The sequence below is a fragment of the Pseudophryne corroboree genome, chromosome 10 (genome assembly GCF_028390025.1).
Source record: "Pseudophryne corroboree isolate aPseCor3 chromosome 10, aPseCor3.hap2, whole genome shotgun sequence".
Lineage (NCBI taxonomy): Eukaryota > Metazoa > Chordata > Amphibia > Anura > Myobatrachidae > Pseudophryne > Pseudophryne corroboree.
Window position 1 is genome coordinate 235,542,147 of NC_086453.1, and position 22,104 is coordinate 235,564,250.

Below are 22,104 nucleotides of genomic sequence, written 5' to 3' on the forward strand. Positions count from 1 at the left end.
ACAGTCTGAGTTAATAAACACAGCTTTTCTTCCCAAAACATAAAGCATTTATCCTTCTAGTAAGCAGGCTGAGGGCTGCCTAAGCTTGAAGCCACATAAGCGCCCCGGTTTTTGTGACTAATTGTTAAAGACAGAGCAGTGCTAGCCTTAGTGATGTCATATTTGAGTCAGGTGCCTTTGTCTCTCTATTAGGGAGATTGTAGGAGGAGTGTATAGTGTAGTACTTATAGGCAGGACATGGGGCCATCTTTCTCTTTGCCATTTGGGAAGCATCTGAGTATACTGTGCTCACTGTATTCACTTCTTTTCATATTGTGTAGCCTGTTCCTCCTTTGCCTTCTCTTGTTACCTGCTCTCTCCCTTGTCCCTGCTCATTTTTCCTCCTGCATTGGTTTTCTCCCCTCATTCCCCTTACTGCTGCCATGCCCTGTCTGCGTAGGTCTGCCCTCCCCTGCTGCCTGGCTGAGACCGCACGCCCACTTACTGCTGCAAGCTATTGACATACCCGTGTCCAAGTGGTCGCCTCCCCTCCTGCCACATCTGCCATTCCTGCCGGGTCACTGCTGGGGCACTCCGCTGGTGGCCACTCCCCACCTCTAGCCGCTGTGTCTGATGGTGGACATGGCTTCATGACCGCACATGCCATGGACAGGGCTCTGGTTGGTACTCCTGTAGCGGGCCTTGCCATTGCATTTTTCAGCGCCAACGGGTCCAGGGCTGAGTGCTGCAAGCATTACTGTGGGCTCCCCTTCTGGGGCCTGGGATCTGGGTGGGTTGCTTTCCTTCCCCTCCATGGTTCTGGGTGCGGTGCCATATGCAGTTGCTGGGCTGCCACTTGCTGCTGGTGGTGTGTCCGGCATGCTGCTTTCCTACACTGGCGCTTCAGTTACTGCCCCAGCTGCCTTTGGGTCCCCCCTTTTTCCTGCCTTGCAGTCTTTAGGGGTTAATACGGGTGCACTCCCCGTTTCCCAGATCCTGCTCCCTCCTTCCGGGGGCTTGTCACATGGGGTTGGTGCACCATCTGCTGGCCAGCTCGGGATGTTACGTGCTGTTTTGAGTCACAGTGCTCTGTCCGCTACTTTTACAGTTGGGGCAATGTCTCCCACGCAGTTCCTTTGGGTTTACAGTCAGTTACGTCAGTATCTGGTGCTCAATCTGGAGCCCAGCATATCCCCATCATGAGTACTGCCATTTTGCCCAGTTTGCCTGTGTCTTGGGCTCCCCTGTTTTCCCCTTATTTCCCTGCGATGGTGTCTCATTCGCAGGGAATACTGCCCACGTGGTCTGCCACAATGACTCCCGTGTCGGATCCCCCACTCCTTTTCAAGGGTCTTACCCTGGGGGATTTGCCCACACTGCTCTTCTGCAGACTCCGTATTGGAATTCATCTTTTGTGCCTGCTCTTATTCCCTGCCCTCGTGTTTTGTTGCTCAGCCACTCTGGCTGCCCGCCTCCAGTCTGGCCGTCGGCTTACTGAGCGGGGCTCCAGCGACTGCTCCAGCTCCTCCTTCCAAACTTTCCCTTTGCTCTTCCCCCCCTTTGCCTCATGGCACCCACCCCTGTGTCACAAGGGGTTGTCCACCCCGCCGCCTCCTTCTGTGACCCCATTAGGTGTTTGTGACATGAGTGGTGTTTCACCTCCTGCTGTTTCCTCCGAGCTTACAGTTGATCTTGTTTCCAGTGCCATGTGAGTGAGGTCGTCGGCGCGGAGGAGCGGACTTTCTGGAATGGGCGAGGCTGGGGGATCCAGGGTCCCTGAAGAGAAGTTGCCCATTCCCACTGCCGTGGCCGAAGGTGTTGAAGGTCCTCCAGGAACCAGTAAGCTTGTTGTTACTTATTCCTCTTCCGCCAGTTCTTCTTTGAGTTCTTCTTCTGATACAGGGTCTTCCAGATCCCCCAGGTGCCCGCGCAAATTGGCTAGGCTCATTGCTTATCACATTCACAATAAGGATAGGAAAGCCAAAGGGAGGGATGCTGCCATTCTGTCTGACCCTCCCTTGTAAACGGAAAAAGTCCATTGTGTGAACGCGGCAGTCACTAGGGGTTTGCGTAAAAGAATGAGGGACAAGATTAGGAAGGGCAAATATGTTGACATGTTCACCCTTACGGATGACATGAGGAAGGTGTTTGATAAGGCAAAAAATGTTTGTGGCATTGGTTTCTTGGTCTTTTTGACTTGCTACGCTGATACTAGGCCTGCCGAATATCATAATGTGATCAAATATGTGTTCCTAGTCCATGAGATGTACTTAACCTCCAAGGGTTATGCTCAGCGGGAATACGATGAGAAGTTCCGTCGGAATCAGGACAGCAACCCAACCTAGCCCATGGGTTTTAAGGATGTTGAGGTGTGGCTTGAGGTCAATTTTCAGGGCAGTAAGCCGCCCCCGGGTGTCCGCCTAGGTTCGGCCACTGTAGCTAAGTGTCACGTCTAGCAAAGTGAGGATCGGGCAGCTGAGACTTGCCCAAGGAGGTAGATGGCTGTGGGTGAACAAGATGAAGGGGTTGGATATAGTTTCTACGCATGGGACATGGAGCAATGAAGAACGTAGGCGGGGTTGAAAGTCAATGAATAGTATTTATTATGTACAGGGCTGAGGTAGAGAACTGTGGCTGGAGCACGGTGGTTAAAGAACATAGTTGCGGATAAAGAACTTAAGGTTGGGGCTTGAAAGACGAGGTTGTGAATAATGAACTGCGGCACTGTAGATGGTGGTTAAAAGACGTGGCTGGAGACAAGGACTGTGGACTGTGGTTTGGAGGATGAGGCTGAAGATAACAATCTGCAGGTTGTGGTCGGTGGTACAAAGACATGGCTGGTGAAGTAGATCTGTGGAGTGTGGCTTGAAAGACAAGGCAGAAGACCCGGGGCTGACTGTGCCCAAAGAGTCCTACTGGACCGGGTTTTCCAGTAGCGCTTCCACAGGCAGTAGCAGGTTAGGAACAGCAGGACTGCAGCAGCAATAGAAAACCGACCAAGCAGGAGCAGGGGTAACCAGAATACGACAAGGATCCTGGGAGCACAGGCTAAAGCACCTACAACAGGGTTGTAACTTGAAGCACTGGCATCCCTGTCCTAAACCAGACCCCTGTTATAGGGAGAGTTTCCCCTGGATTGGCTGGAAGAAACAGGAAACAGGAACTATGCTTAAACCTTGGTCTCCAACATGGCGGCGCCCAGGAATGCAGACCTTTCTGCAAAGACACATTGCTCACTGCCTCTGGTCTCCTATCAATGGCTCAGCAAGAGCGACCCGCTGTAGCATCGTCCCGCCGCCACGAGCGGACCCCCTCACTGCCGCCTATGCTGCCCATGGACCTGGCGCAGCAGCCCACCTCCGCCGCTGCCTGCACACCACCAGAGAAGCCAGCCCCGTGGCCCCAGCGTACTGGTAAGACTCCAGATGCTTACAGTACCCCCCTTTGTGAGTGGACTCCAGACACCTATATGGTTTAGTTGGGAACTTGGCATGAATTGTCAGAAGAAGTCTTGGAGCATGGACATCTGCTTCTACCCAAGATCTCTCCTCTGGTCCATATCCATTCCAATCAACAAGGTACTGGAGGTAACCATAACGTCTGCGAGAATCGAGGATCTTGTTAATCTCAAATTCGTCTCCTTGTGCTGATTGGATCTTGGGTGATTTAGGCAAAGCAGCTCTGAATCGATTAAGTACCAAAGGTTTTAAGAGAGAAATATGAAAAGCATTAACTGCGGAGGTAGTTTCACTTTATAAGACACAGGATTCAAAACTTTTTCAATTGGGTAGGGCCCAATAAATCTGGGAGCAAACTTTTTCTTAGGAACCTTTAATCTTAGGTTACGTGTGGAAACCCAAACCCGATCTCCTACCTTAAGGCTTGGTACAGCTTTTCACTTCAGATCTGTATAGGTCTTATACCTCTTGGATGTCTTGAGCAAGGCCTTGTGAATTTGTTTCCAGGTTTCAGAAAATTGTTGAAGTGTTGACTCTGCGGCAGGAACCTCGAGCGTAGGCAGAAGTTGGAAGTCAGGAACTCTCGGATGGTAACCATAATTAATGAAGAATGGAGAAGATTTTGTGGCAGAGTGATAGAGATTGTTATGGGCAAACTCTGCGAACAGGAGGAAGTCCAGCCAGTCGTCCTGTGAGGAGGACATGAATAAACGCAGAAAAGTCTCCAGATCCTGGTTCACTCTCTCTGTTTGACCATCCGTCGGGGCTGATATCCTGAGGAGAAGTTCAATATCACACCAAGAGCAGAATATAGGGATCTCCAAAACTTGGCCACAAACTGAGGACCTCTATCAGACACGATTTCCTGCGGTAGACCATGAAGTCGAAAGATCTCTGCTATAAATAATTTTGCCAACTGCGATGCTGATGGAAGATTAGAATCGGTTAACTATGACCCATACGGTGTTCCGTCCACCAGACGTAGGTAAATCAGTAATAAAGTCCATAGAGATATGCGTCCATGGTCTTAGTGGCACAGGTAACGGATGGAGTAACCTGGCTGGAGGACCTTTGGGACTCTTATGCTAAGCACATTTTGGACAGGCAGCCACGAATTCCTGAACATCAGTCCTGAGATGAGGCCACCAACGGTAGGAGCGCTGAATGAATTTGAGTGTTTTATGACCGCCTGCATGGCCCATGAAGGAGGAGAAGTGAGCCCATGTAAGAAGTTTCTTGCGAAGATTTGGTGCAATGAAGATCTTTCCTGGAGGAGGAAGTGGAGAGGTATTAGTTGCTGAAAAAGAGGTGGATTCCAGGATGAATTGCTCTTTTGAATGGTCAGAGGGTGCTTCAGAACTTAGGGAGCGAGATAATGCATCTGCCTTTTTGTTGAGGGAACCTGGTCGGTAGCTAATTTTAAAGTTAAAACGGGTAAAGAAAAGTGCCCATCTTGCTTGGCGTGAGTTCAGACATCGGGCTGACTGTAGATACAGGAGGTTCTTGTGATCCGTGGTTACCGAGATTGGATGCTGAGCTCCCTCCAACAAGTACCTCCACTCCTAAAAGGCCAACTTAATCGCCAGTAATTCCTGTTCCCCAATAGCGTAATTCTGTTCAGCGGGGGGAAATCTTCGCGAGAAGAACGCACAAGGATGGACCTTCTTGTCCTCAAACAGCTGGGATAATACTGCTCCTACTCCTACAGTAGAGGCATCAACCTCCACCAAGAACGAACGTCTGAGATCAGGTTGTCGAAGAACTGGAGCGGTCATGAAGGCATCCTTTAAAGACGAAAAGGCTTCCAAAGCCTCCGGAGACCACTTGGCAGGATTGGCTCCTTTCCTAGTTAATGCGGTTATGGGAGCTATGACAGAAGAATCATTTTGAATGATTCTTCGGTAGAAGTTAGCAAACCCCAGAAAATGTTGAACTCCTTTAAGGGTAGTTGGAAGTACCCAATCCTGAATCGCCTGGACTTTAGCAGGGTCCCTCTGTAACCTCTGCCCTGAAAGAATGTAACCGAGGAATGGAATCGTGGGTACTTCGAAGCTGCACTTCTCTAATTTAAAGAATAATTGATTCCTTCGTAAACGAGTTAGCACTTCTCTGACTTGTTCCCGATGGGTCTTCAGATCCCTAGAAAAAATGAGGATGTCATCCAGATACACTACCAAGCAATCATAGAGGAGGTCTCTGAAGATTTCGTTAACGAACTCTTGAAAGACGGCTGGGGCGTTACATAGGCCAAAAGGCATTACCAGGTATTTGTAATGGCAGTTGTGGGTATTAAATGCCGTCTTCCATTCGTCACCTGGGCGAATACGTATAAGATTGTAGGATGCCCGTAAGTCCAGCTTAGTAAATACAGTAGCTCCTTTAACACGTTTGAACAGTTCTGGAATCAGGGGTAACGGATATCTGTTCTTAATTCTTATGTCATTGAGACCCCTATAGTCAGTACAGGGCCGCAAATCCCCATCCTTCTTTTTGACGAAGAAAAACCCCGCCCCGGAGATGTGGAAGACCTGATGAACCCTTTATCCAAGTTCTCTCGGATATACTCCGACATGGCCTGTGTCTCGGGAAGTGAGAGAAGGTAGATTCGACCTCGGGGATGAGTCTTATCAGGTACTAGCTCAATGGGACAATCCCAAGTATGATGCGGGGGCAAGGTGTACGCCCCATGCTTACTGAAAACATCTTGGAAGGCTTGGTATTCCACAGGAAGGCTGGAAGACTGGAAGAACAGAGAGGTCTTACTGAAGGTAAACAGTTCTGGAAGCAGTCTTGTCCCCAAGAAAGAACATCCATAGTTTGCCAGTCTATGTGGGGATTGTGTCTGATTAACCATGGAAACCCTAGGATCAGTTCATGAGAGGCTTTAGGAATTACAAGGAAAGAGATTTTTTCTGAATGAAGAACTCGGACCTTCACCTTGAGAGGAATAGTACGAAAGGATATAGGGGGTAATTCTGAGTTGATCGCAGCAGCAAGTTTGTTAGCAATTGGGCAAAACCATGTGCACTGCAGGGGGGGCAGATATAACATGTGCAGAGAGAGATAGATTTGGGTGTGGTGAGTTCAATCTGCAATCTAAATTGCAGTGTAAAAATAAAGCAGCCAGTATTTACCCTGCACAGAAACAAAGTAACCCACCCAAATCTAACTCTCTCTGCAAATGTTATATCTGCCCACCCTGCAGTGCACATGGTTTTGCCCAACTGCTAAAAAATTTCCTGCTGCGATCAACTTGGAATTACCCTTATAATACCCTCAGGGATATAACTTCCATCCACCGCAGTAACAGAAATGGTACGATCCAAAGGAACCGTTTGTATTCCAGATCGTTTAACCAGAGCTGATGTAATGAAGCTTTCGGCGGCTCTGGAGTCGAGTAGTGCAGGGATGAGAAGAGAAGAAGAAGGGAGCTCCAATTGGGTTAACAAAACAGACTCTTTCTTGGTATGTAATTCTGAGAATTCTCCTAGCTTGACCTCTCCAGCACAATGTAGATTGCAAGTTTTGACAAAGTGATCAGATGCACCACAATACAAGCAGAGGTTCCTTTGTCGCCATCTCTGATGTTCTTCGTTGGAGAGGCGGGAGCAATTGATCTGCATGGGTTCTTCCGCAATTGGTGATGATGGTGTTGGTGGAAGAACAACTCTAGGCTTAGGGCGATCTGAACGCGACCTCTCCATACAGCGTTCTCTGTACTTCAGGTCTAATTTATTGCATAAAGAAATTCATTTATCCAACTTATCAGGTACGTCCTAAGTTGCAAGGTCATCTTTGATCTTTTCGGAGACACCACTCCAGAAAGCTGCAATGAGAGCCTCCTCGTTCCAGTTCAGTTCTGAGGAGAGAGTACGAAACTGGATCACGTACTGACTGACCGTACGCGTGCCCTGATGCAGGCGCAGGATCTCCAAAGAAGCGGCAGAAGTCCTGCCAGGTTCGTCGAAGATTCTTCGAAAAGTGGCCACGAATTCTGAATAGTTAGACAGGATGGGATCCATCCTCTCCCACAAGGGTGAAGCCCATTCCAATGCTTGCCCGGTAAGTAAAGGAATGATATAAGCTACTTTGGTTCATGCTGATGGGATGTTGGTCGACTGTAGTTCGAACTGGATTTCGCACTGGTTAAGAAATCCCTGGCATTGTTTTGGATTCCCATCGAACTTACTGGGAGATGGCAAATGTAACCATGGAAGTGGTACTGGTACAGGAGGAAGCGGGACCGGAGGTGCTAATGTGGGAGCAGCTGTAGATACTAGAGGGGCCGTCATGGCAGCACAGAGAGAGTCGAGACGTTCGGACATATTCTGCATGAACTGCACAATTTGAGATTGTGTGGCCTCCTGCTTACTTAAGTGAGACCACATATCTGCAGTTGAATCCCCTCCTGAGGCCTGATCACCCGTCGAATCCATTGGGCCAGTGCTTACTGTCACGTCTAGCAAAGTTTGAGGATCTGGCAGCTGAGACTTGCCCGAGGAGGTAGATGGCTGTGGGTGAACAAGATGAGGGGGTTGTATATAGTTCCTTCACATGGGACATGGAGCAATGAAGAACGTAGGCGGGGTTGAAAGTCAATGAATAGTATTTATTATGTACAGGGCTGAGGTAGAGAACTGGCTGGAGCACGGTGGTTAAAGAACGTAGTTGCGGATAAAGAACTGCAGGTTGTGGCTTGAAAGACGAGGTTGTGAATAATGAACTGTGGCAATGTGGATGGTGGTTAAAAGACATGGCTGGAGACAAGGACTGTGGACTGTGGTTTGGAGGATGAGGCTGAAGATAACAATCTGCAGGTTGTGGTCGGTGGTACAAAGACATGGCTGGTGAAGTGTGGCTTGAAAGACAAGGCAGAAGACCCGGGGCTGACTGTGCCCAAAGAGTCCTACTGGACCGGGTTTTCCAGTAGCGCTTCCACAGGCAGTAGCAGGTTAGGAACAGCAGGACTGCAGCAGCAACAGAAAACCGACCAAGCAGGAGCAGGGGTAACCAGAATACGACAAGGATCCTGGGAGCACAGGCTAAAGCACCTACAACAGGGTTGTAACTTGAAGCACTGGCATCCCTATCCTAAACCAGACCCCTTTTATAGGGAGAGCTTCCCCTGGATTGGCTGGAAGAAACAGGAAACAGGAACTATGCTTAAAACTTGGTCTCCAACATGGCGGCGCCCAGTAATGCAGACCTTTCTGCAAAGCCACATTGGTCACTGCCTCTGGTCTCCTAGCAACGGCTCAGCAAGAGCGACCCACTGTAGCGGTGTTCCACTGCCACAAGTGGACCCCCTCACTGCCGCCACTGCTGCCCACGGACCCGGCGCAGCAGCACACCTCCGCCGCTGCCCGCACACTGCCAGAGAAGCCAGCCCCGCGGCCCCAGTGTACCGGTAAGACTCCGGACGCTGACACTAAGGGCAAGTGTTTTGCCTATAATGATGGCAAGTGCATCTGTTGCTGCAGTGGTCATTTTCGCCACTCCTGTAAAGTGTGCGAGGGGGTCACCCAGCCAAAGACTGCACTTCCGCTGCCGGTGCCAGGCCCTCCAAAGCTGCCAATGCACCTGGAGTTGGCAAGTGAGGTGTTTTATCCCATTAAGGTTGACAAATTAGTCAGTGGGTGAGTTCTTATCCAGATGCCCTTTCCGGTCAGTTCTTGTTGGATGATTTCCGTTTTGGTTTTACACTACCCATTTCTTATTCCGTTCTCGTTGTTGCTCGCCGCAATTTGAGATCTGCACATAATTTCCCCCAGGTGGTCTCCCGGAAGGTTGAGTCTGAGGTTCGATTGGGGCGCATGTGTGGCCCTTTCCTGTCCCCTCCTTTGCCTGGTCTATGTGTGTTGCCCTTGGGAGTGGTTCCCAAAAAGGCTCCAGGTCAGTTCCGACTTATTCAGCACTTTTCCCACCCGCACGGGGGTTCCGGTAACGAAGCTATCCCGATGGAAGCCTGCCGTGGTTAGTACTAATCTTTTGCTGAGGCCCTTTAGATAGTTAAGGAGGCTGGCCCTGGTGCCCTGATGGCCAAACTGGACATTGAGTCCGCGTTTCACCTTCTGCCGTTTCGTCTCGATTCCATGCGGTTTCTGGGTTTCCGTTTCTGTGTTACCGAGTTGGCGGATATACCTTTTGCCTTTAGTTTTCAGTGCTGCATGAGAGTTGGACCTATCCTTGCTCTGACTGAGGCTTTGAGTCTTCCAAAAGCGGCTATGCCGGAGCCTGGCCATTTGACATTACGAGGTTTGCAAGTGATATTGGTTGGTAGCGTTTTGTTGCGCCTGTTGTGCTAACCCAAAACATTGTTTACCCGTCAGTTTTTGAATGGCTAGCATTCAGGAATTGAGGGTGTGAAGTGAATTTTTACATTTTCCTTCAAGGGGGTCGAATTACAATCGGCACACTCATGGTCCATGGGAGGTTTTTTGAGTTTTCTCCATCACTTGGGGTTCCCTTCTGTTGTTGTGTATTCTTGTCTAAGGGGGTCATTCTGAGTTGATCGCAGCAGCAAATTGTTAGCAGTTGGGTAAAACCATGTGCACTGCAGGAGGGGCAGATATAACATGTGCAGAGAGAGTTAGATTTGGGTGGGGTATATTCAAACTGAAATCTAAATTGCAGTGTAAAAATAAAGCAGACAGTATTTACCCTGCACAGAAACAAAATAACCCACCCAAATCTAACTCTCTCTGCAAATGTTATATCTGCCCCCCCTGCAGTGCACATGGTTTTTCCCAATTGCTAACAAACTTGATGCTGCGATCAACTCAGAATTACCCCCTAAGTTTGAATTGTTGCTGATGTTAGGGTTTTTCTGTTTCAGCTGAATTGGATACCTCGGAACAGATTTGGCTAGTTGGCCTTTCTTACATTTTTTGGACGGAGTGGCATCCTATGGCGGGACAAACGGCTGACTTTTTGGTGGCAGGGTAGTCAGATGGTTAGGTGTGAGGTGTTTGCATTGGGTTGGTTTGCTTCGGCTTCTTTTCTGTCACAAAAAAAGGTGGGGCCAGCCCCACTGGATCGTCATTTACCTTGGCGGGAATGACATGGGACGAGTTAAGTGTCAAGATGGATTTGGTGGCTTTGCGAGCGTCTTGGCCTCGAGTGAGAGTGGTGTGGTCAAATATTGTACCCTGTTTTCACTGGCGGGTGTGGTTCACTTCTCTGCAATAGAGAAAGCTTTTAAGAAGGTGAATTCTGCGGTGTCTATGTATGTGAAAGGTGGTTTGGTAGTCCGGCATCCTCTGCTGGTCCTTCAAAACTCCCAGTTTTATAGGGAGGATGGTGTTCACCTTTCCCCTGCAGGCATTGGTGTGTTTTTGGAGAGCTTTTTTAACTGTTTTAATAGTTTACGGTTTTTGGCTTTCTTTTGTTTGGATGGTGTTCTGCGGTTTAGGTAAACCCTGTTGTGGCGGAAAGTCGCTACCAGCCAGCAGTCAAAAGTTTACATAAGTGGTCATTGTGGTGCACCCCCTTTTGGTAAGATAGTGAGTGTGTCCTCCCCCTGTGGGTGGACTACGGACGTTCTCGTGTGATTTTGTCCATTGCTCTGCTAGAGTAAAGTGTGGTGAGTCCTACACAATGCTGTTTATGTTCTTAGGAGGCGGTGGTAAGTCCCCTTCTAGGTTATTTGGTATTATTCTAGTTGACTAGTGCTGGTGAATTGGTAGCGCCTTTCTTTGCCATCCTCCAATAAATAGTTAAATTGAGGTTAACAAACAATAAATGCCTATTTGACCTTAAATCTAGCAGTTGGTGTCCGTGTTGTTATTTCTTAGTGCTAAGCTAGTTTAAGTATATATTTTTAAGTGTGTCACAATAAAGTTATGGGCGACTTAAGCAGGCTGAGGGCTGCCTAAGCTTGAAGCCACATAAGCGCCCTGGTTTTTGTGACTAATTGTTAAAGACAGGGCAGTGCTATCCTTAGTAATGTCATATTTTGGTCAGGTGCCTTTGTCTGCCTATTAGGGAGACTGTAGGAGGAGTGTATAGTGTAGTACTTATAGGCAGGACATGGGGCCATCTTTCTCTTTGCCATTTGGGAAGCCTCTCCCACCCATCCTGCAATTTTTCACTTGAATTTTTGGTTCACTATTTTGGCTTCTATTTCATTATCGTAAATGGCTTTGACAGCCAGATGGGCGGAAAGTCGCTACTAGCCAGTGGTCAAAAGTTTACATAAGTGGTCATTGTGGGGCACCCCTTTTGGTAAGATGGTGAGTGTGTCCTCCCTCTGCGGGTGGACTTCTCGTGTGGTTTTGTCCATTGCTCTGCTAGAGTAAATGGTAGTGAGTCCTACACAATGTGGTTTATGTTGTTAGGAAGCGGTGATAAGTCCCCTCCTAGGTTATTTGGTATTATTCTAGTTAACTAGTGCTGGTGAGTTAGTAGCGCCTATCTTTGCCATCCTCCAATAAATAGGTACATTTAGGTCAACACACAATAAATGCCTATTTGACCTTTTAAATCTAGCAGTTGGTTTCCGTGTCATTATTTATTATTGTTAAGCTAGTTTAAGTATATATGTTTAAGTGTGTCACAGTAAAGTTATGGGCAATTTATCCCCCATTGTGAAGTTCACTTTGATATAAGTTATAGAAAGTGGAACCTGAGCTATATCAGCACACCACTCATTTCTTTGTCAGTACTTCATGAAGAGAAGGATGGTAAGTCAGACTTTCACATACTGTAGATAATATAAGAGATTTTTATACTTTTTCAAGTCATTTGTGTCTCACGCCCACCCTCCATTGCATGATAAGCTGAGAAAGGTGCTATATAAACCCTGTAGTGTGAACACACAGTGTGAGCTGTTTTCTCCTTCGAAAAAGCCCTCCAGTGAAACGTACATCAGGAGTCCTCTCCCTGGCGTCCTGGCTTCCTGCGCAGTGCGGGACGCCCGTCTAACAGGTTCCGTATACTGCACCTCAGTCCTCCGTGACTCAGATGTTTGCGCTGTTCATTTAAGGCTAATTGTAGCCGCAGCGTTATGCTCATGTGACACAGTACCTCTAAGCAGGCTGCATTGGTCTCTATCCTAAATACGTATACTGCATGTAAATTTTTCACTTGTAATACACCCCGATCTCCTGTGATATTATTATATTCATGCATTTCTTATGTGCCCCTTTGCTGCGAGACTGATACAAGTGTATACAGGTCTCAGACTACTTAATCTACTGTTTATTTCCATCAGGCTCTGTAGCTACTTCTAGAGGAGCAGGTTATTAATTCAGTGTGTTCCACAATGGCATATGTAACATTGTATTATGTCTTTTCTATTGAAATAACAAATGAGTAACACATAATTGTATCAGTCGTTTAGTGGATACAGCTGTACCATTATTGTTCTAGCTAAAATGGTCCTGTTTTACAAACATTTAAATTGATGGAATTGGTGTGAACCTATACAAGCCTCAATAGGGGGATATCACGCTTCACTAATTAAAGTGATATTTTCCATAATTATCACATGGATCAGTGCTATTTTTGTTAAAATTGTTTTGCTTTACAAGGAATTTAAACTATTTCCATTGGTGTGTATTAACACAAGTCACCAGGACATCATTTGTGTATACTGGAATTGCCATCATTCATAGATAGTTAGATCAAGTTATATATCCAAAATTGTATAAAACCTGCCTGCAAAACAATTTTCATCTATATCCTCCATTTCTATCACAGGTGCCTGGCGGTGCAGTAGTTCTCTTCTCAGCTGCTCTGGCACATGCCACCAGCCGACAGCAGAAACAAAAATCACATGTCTAGACCCAGGTGATCTCACTACAATTTCCATTGGCTGGTGCAAGTACAGATCTCTCACCTCATATCCAATACGTGAGCAAATACGTGGCAGCAGAATCTGGAAACCACTGTCTCAAAGCCATGAAAGCAGATGGTACACGTTACACAGAGCGCCACATGGGCCAACAAGGAAAATAGATATAAAGAATACTCAGTGATACATCCCTTTTGTATGTGTAGAATAGTTCTTTCCAAGGGTTAGATTTCTTCAGAAAACTATGAGAACCGGTGGAAAACAGTTCTCAATTAAAGCTGTGGGTCCTCCCGGGTAGGCAATCTGGGATAAGTTCCTGGCAAGTTCCTGGGATAAGTTCCTGGCAATGGTCAAGTCCTCCACTTCTCCCAAGCAAAACTCCAGGGTGCACTGTTCCAACAAGAGTATATGAGTATAATATATAATGGTATGCAGTCACACATGATATAGAGCACTGTATATTTTGAACCTGTGATTCTTTTATTATATGTTTTTGTATATGTCTTTGTGTTAATATTTTGCCTTTTTAAATAATACTGTATGTGAGCATCTCTTACTCACTTTTATTCTGCACGGACCCCTCATTTAATGTAAGAAAGATCAGTTAGAGTGCGCCTCATATGAGATTCTGGTGCCATTCTCTCTAGGCACTCTCTTTGTAAAAGTCATGTGTGATTTCTTGTAACAGTAATTTCATAAAAAATTCATGTGTAAATAAAGACTTAAAAAACAATAATACCACTATGGAAAAAAAACACTTGTGCATATAGTATGTAACCAGAATTCATAGAGTAGGTAAACATAAGTTTAGATATACAGTACAGTTACAGTCCAAAAATGGTGTATCACTTGAAATGGGAATGTATCCACACTGACAAATTGTAAAATAGTAACTGGCAACAATAATAAGTGCTTCAAGGTCCCCTCTGGTTTTACAGTCCGCCCACGTTTCCTAGGGTAAATCCAGAGTAGATGTTCTGCAAGTCAATATCAATATCTTTGTAAAAATCAACATCTTTGTAAAATCACAGGCAGGCATAACCTATATAATAAAAGGCTAACACTGCTCCTTACCTCTATGGGTGCATGCTGCTGGCCACTAGATGGCGCATGATGAAGCAATACAAGTGCTACTCATTTTGGATGGCCACAGCCATCAGCGTTGATATTACTGTTATATTGTTGTATCATTTTGATGGGCTGGTTACTAGTATATCATGATACACTCTGGTAACAAATCCAGCTCACAGCAAAAAACAGGTTAGTAGTAGTAATAATAATAATAATAATAATAATCATCATCAATAGTTCATATACTGTACATGAACAACCAATGAAATTAAAACATGAGAAAATGTAGAAGCTAGTTAGGGAAAGAATAGATCGATATCGCTTGATAGATGGCAACATAGAAAAAAACCCTAGATTTGGATGCAATAAATGTCCCACCAATATTACCTTTCTGACATGAGGCAATATGTTCTGATAAACTATGTTTTTCACATTTTTCAGAATTTCCTGCTTATGTTCTAAAATCCATACATGTAGGGGGCATATAGTTCTACCTACATATTGCAAACCACACTTACAGTACATTGTATGAAATAAATTACATAGTAGGATCTATAGTTCATGAAATTTTCTTTCATACTAAAGGAAATTACCGTAGCGCATTTATTTGCAAAATTGCATATTGTATAATTATTCTTTCTACATTAAATTTTTTTGTTTTTTTGTTTCAGTGGTAAATGAAAAGTTGAGTTTGGGTTGGTTTTAACAGATGCACGTGCATTCATGTTAAATAGAGTGAGAGCAAGCTTTTGTTTCAATGTTGCTGCTTTCTTAAAAACCACTAATTTATCTTTTGTTAGGGTAAGCTCTAATTGTAAAATTGAGGAATTTCTTAAAGTAATTATCTTGGGGGTGTGGCCACGGCAGCAAGGGAGTAAGCAGCTCAAACCAGTAGCTCTCCTGAATATAAATCCTCCTATTGATCCTACCCTCTCCAGCGGCTCTATTGTGCTATACACCCACCCTCACCTCTCAGTGCAGGGCTTGGTGCCCGTTCTGACCCTCTCTGGCGGCTTCCTGAATGCGGCGGCCGGTAACTGTTACTGCGGCCTAACCCTTCCCTGGATCCCCGGACTCAAGTTTGGACTTCCGGCCGCGGGGTCCCGGGCGGCTGCTTCCGCGGACCCGCAGCGGTCTCCGGCACCACCGGGTGCCCTGCATGTGGACAGACCCCCTGCTGCCCCCAAGTACCTTTTCCTTGTTCCTCTGTGGACCCTGTGTTTAGTGGCTGCTGCACAGTGAAGAGGGAGTGGGGGCTGTAGGTCTGGTGGCCATTTTGGGGGAAGTGTATATAGCCAGCGTCACACTGTGTAGTGCTCCTGCAAAGACTGTCTGGCTGGGTGTGGTGATTTTTGACCTTTATGACTCTGTGCATACTGCTCATATACCCTGCTGCCCAGACACAGGCTGCCTATATAGATACTGAATATTTGTGACCTCATTGTTGCCTGCATTTGTCTATACTTCTATTCTGGGACTCTGCCTGTGCTCCTCCTCTCTATTTGGCTACCAGTTCTTCCTCGGTCACCATGGTAAAGGACAGCCAATGTGCAGCCGTGGCTAAGTTGGAGAAGTTTGCTAGACAATCTGCCTCTCAGGCCTCGCAGATGCCTCCTTCTTCTCCAGCTCATCCTGACCCCCCGTCAGGGGCCGCTTACAGTTCCTCTACGGCACCCACTGCTCCCTCTTATCAACAAGCGCTGGAAGCTAGAGTGGGTAGTGAACAACGTTTGTCCGATAAAATGGAGAAAGTACAATGTGAACTTTCCTTACTGCGGCAAGATGGTCAACGCATCCGAGAGAGAGTGGGAGAGGCTTAGACACGTGTCTCCAATTTGGAGGATTTATGTGGTCCCTTAAAGCAGACCGTTTCCACCATGTCCCAGCAAGTTTCCCCACTTCAAAACAAGCTCCTGGATATGGAGGGTCGCCTACGCAGGAATAATGTTTGATTTGCAGGCCTGCCTGAGAAAGAGGAGGGACCTCACCCTGAGGACTTTCTTGAATCCTGGCTCAAGGAGCTCTATGGTGTGAATCCTTTACTTCACAGTTTGCGGTGGAATGTGCACACCGGATACCCTCCCGACCTTTACCTCCAGGTGCCCCTCCACGCACCTTTTTTGCTAAATTCCTGCACTATAAAGATAGTGACTCAGTCCTTCGTTTGGGCCGTACGAATAGCCCACTTCTCAGGAATGGTGTCATGGTCTCTGCTTTCCTAGACTTCGCTGCGGATGTTCAGAAGGACCGGTCCCAATTTATCCCTATCAAGCATCGTCTTAGGGACCTTAATCTCTCCTACTCCATGCTGTATCCATCTTGGCTCCGGGTGGTGGCGGACGGGGAGACCAAATTCTTCAACTCTCCTAGAGAGGCAGCTCCCTGGTTGGACAGATACGCACCGGGCGCTCGTCAGCTGGCTCCAGACTGATCTCCTGTGCTGACACTTTCATAGTTCTGCGCAATGGATGAGCCAGTATATGTCTGGGAGCCCCCCTTGCTTTGGTGGCTCTGGACTTTACCGACTAGCTCTACCTACAGGTTTCTCTTGGGTATTTAGTTTTTTAGAGTTAGGGTTTGGTTGGGGTATAAGAATGCCAGAGTTTGGGGTGGTGTATGAGGTGGGGGATTGTTGTTGGGAAACTGTTAGTTTTTCTGTATTTTTCTTTCTTTCTTCAGTTTTTTATTTTTCATATGTGTATACTCTAACTTGCGATGTGCATATTTGTTGTATTGGATGGCACGGCCTACAACTCAGGGACAGTGTATGGTATGTTTCTAGGGATGCTAGGTTTCATTGTTTCCCTGCAATAATGTACATGTTGTCTCCTTTGGGTGATTTTAACCCTTCGTCTGGCTCAGTTCGATGTTTGTATACCTGGTTGCTTTTTTCCATGGGTCCTCAACTATATCTAATATGGTTTATATCCGTAGTAACTCATATGTTCCCGCAGCTGTTATGCCCAACCTGAAATTTCTTGCATGGAACGTCCGGGGTATTAATAATAAAATAAAATGCTCTTTAGTACTGAATATGATTAGGAAGTATGACCTGGACATTGCTTGTCTCAGTTAAGACTCATCTGGAGGGTAACAGATTGATGTCACTCCGCAGGCCCTGGGTGGGGTGGGCAAACCATGCCTCTCACTCTTCCTTTTCTCGTGGGGTGTTGGTCCTGATGAAAAAGACAGTGCACTTTGAGTTACTATCAATTAAAACTGATACACATGGTAGATTTGTGTTTATAGAATGGAAATTGAGCTCTCAGACCTTTTTTCTTCTATCTGTTTATGTCCCTCCCCCATTTTCTTATGATGTTTTGCAGCAGGCCACCTCTTTCATTGCTTCTTCCCCTCTTACTCCTGTCATTTGTTTGGGGGATTTTAATAATGTTTTAAATGTTTTTCTGGATAGATGGAAGTCTCCTCATGTCCCCATGGCGGGTGGTGGCTCTACTAAATTTGCTGATTTTTTAATTAGTTTACAGTGGATGGATGTTTGGAGAATTCAGCACCCTACCCTTTGCCAGTTTTTCTGTTTTTCCAGCACGCATAGTTCCTTTTCTAGAATTGACCTGATCTTAGTATGTCTCGCCCTTCTGCCTAAAATCACTGATGTCCATTATGAGGCCTGGGGTGTATCTTATCATTCCCCTTTGTTGTTATCACTTAATGTGGAGTGCCAGAGGGGACAGTCCTACTGGAAGCTACGTCCTTCCTGGCTGGCCCAGTTGGGTGACTGTCACAATCTAGAGACTCAGTGGGAGGGATACTTTACTGATAATATAGGTTCAGCCCCGATAACCTTGGTCTGGGATTAATTTAAGGCTTTCTTACGTGGTACGTTTATTGGACGAATAGCAGCCCATAAAATGTCTTGTAGGGACAAGGAGAAGGCCCTTGAGACTGATTTTAGGAACCTGGAGACTCAATATTTATCAGATGGTACCCCTGCACTTAAAACGCGCTGGTTCATAGCTCAGTAAGCTTGGTTAGCCCACTTATCAGATAAAAACTCACGTTCTCTTCTGTTTTGTGCTACTAATATGTATATGCAAGCGGATAGAACTGGCAGCTTGCTGGCCCACTTAGTGCATTACATTGCGCAGTTATTTCTGTCTTATTACGAGGATGTTTATAGGTCTCGGCTGGTATGCTCTGCTGTGTACCTTTGCCTCTACTTGAGGAATATTGCTTTACCTACACTCTCCTCTGAGGCTCATGATTTTTTAGAGGCACCATTGACGTTAGATGAGGTGACTGCTCCCATTGGCTTATCCCCTAACAGTAAGGCACTGGGTTGTAATGGAATCCCCTCTGAAGTCTACAAAACCCATATTGATTTTTAAGGCCCCAGGTTGCTTACCCTATATTTGGATATATTTGCTAACAATCAATTTCCCCCTTCTATGTCAGAAGATGTTATTGTAGTGATACCGAAACCTGGTAAGGAACTTAGGTTTCTGGATTCCTGCAGGCCAATGTCCCTGATTCCCACCAATGCTAAGATCCTAGCAAAAATGTTGGCACTACGGCTTAACACAGTTATTACCTCCATCATTCACCCGGACCAAACCGGATTTATGTCTGGGATGTCCACTTCCATTAACCTGCGTAGATTGCATACCATTCTACGGGCCCCACATGCCTTTCCTTCTGATTCGGTTGTTGTGTCTCTGGATGCGGCCAAGGCGTTTGACAGTGTTGAATGGTCTTACCTGTGGGAGGTCATGCAATGTATGAACTTCGGGCCTAACTATATACGGTGGACCAAATTACTGTACCAACATCCGAGTGCCAGGATCTCAGTAAACTGTTATGTTTCTTCCTCCTTTACACTATCCCGTGGCACCAGGCAGGGTAGACCCCTTTCCCCCATGTTGTTTGCCCTAGCCATCGAGCCTCTGGTCTGTCTAATTAGGTCACACCCAAGTATTATAGGAATCTTTACAGGCCCTCGCACAGATAAGATTGCTCTTTACGCAGACGACCTGTTGTTATTCTTGCAGGATGATGCCATGTCTATGCCTATTTTGTTGCAGGTGATTGAGGAATTCGGCGGTTATTCAGGTCTCCATATTAACTGTTCTAAATCATTTATAATGCCAGTTATTGGCCCCCGTAATACTGTTACTAAAATTTCTTTGCCATTTTGCTGGACAATTTAAGTACCTCGGTGTTCAGATTACAAATGACCCTTCTGACTTTATACCTTTGAACCTCGACCCGCTTATGCAACAAGTCACACGTAAATCCAAAACTTGGTGTAAGCTTCCATTGACGGTAACTGGCAGGGTCAGCCTCATCAAAATGCTAAAACTGCCCAAAATTTTGGATATTATTCTGCAATCCCATGTTTATATTTATCCAATATTTTTTAGGAGATTGAACAGTGTTTTACCATCTTTAATATGGGCTAATAAAAGACCCAGAATACAGTTGAATACTCTCACCAGGCAATGATGCGATGGCGGACTGCACTACCTAATTTTTAAATATATTACTATGCTGATCAGTTGGCGCACCTTAGTGCTTGGATACAAGATGCTAATGTCGATTCTCTACACTGCGTATTTATTCAATGTTACCTTCCTGGCCTCCCTCCCACGCAGGTTTTATTGAGTGGGAACATAGCTCGGTCTTTTCCTCATATTGTCTTTCAGGCTACAAAAACTTGGCAAGCCTTCAAGGTTCTTCTCAGATTTGATAGCCTAGATCTGGACACTCCCCTCTGGTACTCCATTTGGCTCCCTGAATTACATAGTAGTGAGGTTGGGAGGCAGATTTAGACCCTATAGATGAAGAAGACTGGGCTCCTGCCTTGGAGTACCCTGGTACGGTCACTAAGTTCCTTAGATTCCAACAGATTCAGTTTTTTATTTTACATAGAACATACATGACACCGGTTTGACTGGCTAAGTTTGGGACTGGTCATTCAGACGTCTGCTCTAAATGTGGTGTTGCTGTGGGTTCCTTCTGGCATCTCATGTGGGATTGTCCATCGGTGATTGTGTTTTGGTCTGGGATCAGGTAAATTCTGGAGGGAACAGGTATACCTGGGGACTTTCTCACCCCACAGTTTTGTCTTTTGGGGATGGGAGGCTCTGCTTTTGCGTCCAGATGGGGGAACGAGAAAAAATTTCCAGCGCTTCACTTTGTATAAACCCAATAAGGACTTTTGTTATAGACAGATTTTTATAAATATATTCTTTTTATTGTTAACACAAATTATAAGCACTTTGGCAGATAAAAGATAGTATTAAAAAATGTTTTTTCCCACTTGTGATCACAAGAAAGTATTTGCTTATAAAAGTGCAAATTTTCACAGATATGGACAATACACATACACATACAAACATTAAGACACATATATTTGTGGTAACTCAGAGGGAGTTGATACACTTTGTAGCGGTTTACTCTACTCCCCTGTGTTGTGGAATGTTTCCTCTTTTCAAATGTCACTTTTTGTTGGTTTGATTTTATATCATACAAAGTAGCAGTCTATTGATGTGCGGGTTCAGATGATGTGTCCCGCATTAGTCAAATGACAGATCAAAGTTTTACTTGCTGATCCGCAAATACAAATGATTTTAGTCTGCCGGCAGACTTAGACGTTCGCTTACCGCGTCGTCCTCCTCCTTGGTCCTGGGCTCCCCGTTTACGGTGTCCGGCGTTCGGTGAGGACTTGCGGGCTCAGCGATGGTCCGTGCTCTCTACGATCTATGCGTTTCGCCTGTCCAGGCTTCGTCAGGATAGTCGAGATGGTCGATTGTATTGCGGGCTGCTTTTTATCTTAGATGCGGTCCGTCCTTAATTGACATTGCCGTCTTGGATAATTGCTCTATTTCCTCAATGTGCGTTTGTTGTCCATTGAATAAATTATTCCTTGATGGAATGAATCTCCTGCTTAATTTCATCATTGTCTTTGCTGTTCAGCAGTTCAGCAAGGTATTCCAGGAATAGTTAATTCGTTCTAATCAATGTCTTTGATATTTAGCAGTGTAGCCAAGTATTCCATGAGTAGTTATTTCATTAGAATTATATCAATTCAATGTGAGTGATTCAATCAATTATGATAATAATCTACTAGTACAGTTACCACAATGAATTTAATTTGACAAAGACATGATAACATTTAGACTTACAAATAACATAAGTATACCGCCGATATCGATCTTGTTCTTTATTAATTACTTGAGATATGTTTTATAAATATACTAAAGTGGCCTGTGCATTTGTATAGTTATTTGTTATAACCACAAAAATTTATGAATACAATATATTTTATTTATTTTTTATGGATAAACAAAAAAGTATGAATACATTTTTTGAATGGACGAAAAACAAGTTAAGAAAGATAGAAGAAGATGTGGTTGAACAAAAAAAAGAAAAAATATCACAGGGATATGGCAGACTACAAAAATGACTACAGAAATTGGCAACCAATAAAATCTCAAGATAACATAAGGAGAGAAAGGACGTGGCAAGAAAAGATGCCAGAAAGAAGACAAAGAAGATCTGAAGACTATAGAACAAAACAGTATGTATCTAGGGATGCTTCTAGAAACCAAAACCATAGACAATTCCATACAGAAACATATCCCAACAAAAGAGATCCTAGAGAAAATAGAGAAGATTGAAATAAATACTCCACATTGGAAAGAAGACCTGAAAGAGACAGAAACTCAGAGAAAAGAAAACCCCTAGATGAGGACAGAATTAGAGAAATCTATAAACAAGGCCAAGAATTTAGCCAAAGTCAAATGGATGTATCGGCCAGAACACTGATGGAACGTATAAAAG